Source organism: Oncorhynchus mykiss, chromosome 1 (assembly GCF_057628025.1).
Source record: "Oncorhynchus mykiss isolate SJ-2025 chromosome 1, ASM5762802v1, whole genome shotgun sequence".
Taxonomy (NCBI): Eukaryota; Metazoa; Chordata; class Actinopteri; order Salmoniformes; family Salmonidae; genus Oncorhynchus; species Oncorhynchus mykiss.
In genome coordinates this window covers 80,824,328-80,827,639 of record NC_143022.1, presented here as the reverse complement: position 1 = coordinate 80,827,639, position 3,312 = coordinate 80,824,328, and the positions used below count along the sequence as shown (strand labels likewise).

The 3,312-nt window shown below is 44.1% G+C and overlaps 1 pseudogene; it reads left to right on the top strand.

The window, feature by feature from the left end:
* The first annotated feature begins 478 nt into the window (after positions 1-478).
* On the top strand, positions 479-1,568 carry LOC149985656 (beta-1,3-galactosyltransferase 2-like; annotated as a pseudogene).
* The last annotated feature ends 1,744 nt before the right edge of the window (positions 1,569-3,312 follow it).

The window sequence follows — 3,312 nt, the reverse complement described above, 5'->3', positions numbered from 1 at the left end:
GATTCATAATGTGGTAGCAGAATGACGGTTTGTGCTGTTTTTGTGCTATCATTCTGTTACCAAACTTTGCAGCTGCACTGTTCTTCAAGTGAATGTGTTTTTGTTAAATTCTCTGTGGCAATTGTTCAAAGTAATCCTTGTGCACAGTTATATGGTTTGTTTAACTTCTCAATCATTGTTTTTTGTCTGACATACATTTTAAAAGTGTAAAATCTCAGTGGCACTCGTTGATTCTCTCCCCAAAAAGCAATACTCCATTAAGCCCTCTCTCCTGCTCTCTTCCCAGTCAGGAGATGCCGTCGGGTGTCCCGCTCCCACAACTATTTCCTCATACTCCTCCACAGTGATTATCATCATCTACACCAATCTCTCTGCAGAATGGGTTAGTTCAACAGTGTAACCGACTCCACTCAGCATTTCAACAGGTCAGAAACCTCAATTCAGAAAAAAAAATAAAAATAACGAAACCAGAACCATAATGACAGCACTGAACATAATCACTAATCTGACCACAGAAATCAAGGCAGTACTGACCACTCCAGCCCAGTATGTGTCCCCAGGACTGTACCATGTAGAAAAATCACATGAGTACCACTTCATCCTGGATGAGCCGGAGAAATGCCTGGTGCAGAACCCCTTCCTGATTCTGATAATACCAGTGGAGCCCTACGACAGGGTGGCTCGTGACAGCGCCGCAATACTTAAGGTAGTGCTAGACAGGTACTGGGGAAAGAGGTGAGTCTGTTCTTCCTCCAGGAGAAAGTGCTGCAAGAGAGCAAAGAGCACTAGGATCTGCTGCAGAGTGATCTCAACGACTGCTACAAAAACTTGATCATGGGGATGCTGGAGGGGCTGAGCTCTCGCTGCCCCACGCCTCCTGTGCCTTGAAGATCGACGCCGATGTGTTCCTCAAGGTGCACAACCTGATCAACATGCTGCTTAACGCTTCAAAGTTGAACTGAGTGACTGGACAGGTGATCTATTCAAACCCTGTTATAAGAGATCTCAACTCCAAATAATACATTCCCAAAGAGGAGTTTCCTGATACTGTGTACCACTGGAGGCTGGTGGGAGGAGCTATAGGAGGACAGGTTTTGTAATGGCTGGAATGGAATAAACAGAACAGTCAAACAAAGGAAAGAGAAAGGGGGATACCTAGTCAGTTGTACAACTGAATGCAAACAACTGAAATGTGTCTTCCGCATTTAACCCTCTGAATCAGAGAGGTGCTGGAGGCTGCCTTAATCCACCACCACGTCATCGGCCCCTGGGGAGAAGTTGTTGTTGGGGGTTAACTGCCTTGCTCAGGGTCAAAATGACAGATTTTTACCTTGTCAGCTAGGGGATTCGATCCAGCAACTTTTCGGTTACTGGCACTATGTTTGATACCGTTTCATTACAATGAGCCCGTCCTCCTTTAACTCTTCCCACTAGCCTCTTCTGCCTTATACGCAACTAATACTGTGGGCCACAGCTATGTCTTCTCCATGGACCTCCCCAGGAAGCTTGTGGAGGCGTCCAAGCATTTTCAAGCCCTCTTCTTAGAGGATGTCTATATGGGACAGTGAATGAAGCACCTGTGCGTCCCACCAACTGACCCTTCCACTGGCCCCAGTGGTGCCCTCTCAGGAGGTTACAGGCAACCAGAACCGCTGTTTCTACAGCTCTGTCATCACAAGCGTCCTGGATCAGCAGTCACTGGACATACAGATAAATGAAACCACCTCGTCCAGGTTTCCCCCACCACTTCTAATCACTGCAGCTACAGTACGCCAGCCTGAGCGGTCACTGGTCAGAGTGGGTATGCTGACCCATGTGCTCCTAATGTGATGGGAAGGTACAGGTGACCCAGAAGCTGACGTTTGTGTTGAGAGGTAGCATCTCTTTTGTATGCCTTGGTTATGCCAAGATATGTATTATTTTGATTGATTGACCTGAGTTAAAGTTCATGTTGAATCTAATTTTTGTTTTTTCAAATTGCTGCTTGGAGCTAGAATTGGGATCATGTATACTACAATACAGTAAACTTAGAAAACGAGGCATTTATGGTATGTGTGTAGAGGCCGCCATCTTTCTGCACGTCTGCCATTAATAAACATGAAATTCAGTTGACCCCAAACTTGAGACGCACTCACATACAATTACTGCTGTAGTCAGTGTTCATAAGGGTCTGACTGAGCTCATTATTAGATCAGGAGAACCACTGGATGGATCACCGCCGGCTCATTAAGTTCTCCGAACACATTTTTTTTACAAAATAAACTCCTCCTGTTTCTAACCCTACTGTTGCCAACCCTACTGTTGCCAGTCCTACATTTCTTTTCACCACTTCACACATTTTTCAAAAGGAAGCGATGAGAGGATGGAAGAAGGTCGCAAGGAGTCACGAAATCCAATTGAGAAGAGGCCTATGGAAACTGGAAATAAAATGGGCGCCTGCCTCCTGCCTGCCGATCACCTCTTTTGCGTTTTGTTTTAATTAACACATGGTTTCATGGTTACTAAAGTAAGAAGTCATTTTACACAACTTAAAGAATTAAGAGAATCTGAATGGAGAATGTGCTGAGAATTGATTGCAGTTATGAAAATAACCTTGCCTTAAAACTCAATGTTTGAAACTGGTATCATGTTTAACTGACATCTATTGTTAATGAAAAACATTTAATCACATACAGCAAAAATATCACTCAGTCATACAGGTCCACAATGTGTGAAAGCAACACAGCTCATCACCCTGAACACACCATCCCCACTGTCAAACATGGTGGTGGCAGCATCATGGTTTGGGCCTGCTTTTCTTCAGCAGGGACAGGGAAGATGGTTAAAATTGATGGGAAGATGGATGGAGCCAAATACAGGACCATTCTGGAAGAAAACCTGATGGAGTCTGCAAAAGACCTGTGACTGGGACGGAGATTTGTCTTCCAACAAGACAATGATCCAAAACATAAAGCAAAATCTACAATGGAATGGTTCAAAAATAAACATATCCAGGTGTTAGAATGGCCAAGTCAAAGTCCAGACCTGAATCCAATCGAGAATCTGTGGAAAGAACTGAAAACTGCTGTTCACAAATGCTCTCCATCCAACCTCACTGAGCTCGAGCTGTTTTGCAAGGAGGAATGGGAAAAAATGTCAGTCTCTCGATGTGCAAAACTGATAGAGAGATACCCCAAGCGACTTACAGCTGTAATCGCAGCAAAAGGTGGCGCTACAAAGTATTAACTTAAGGGGGCTGAATAATTTTGCACGCCCAATTTTTCAGTTTTTGATTTGTTAAAAAAGTTTGAAATATCCAATAAATGTCGTTCC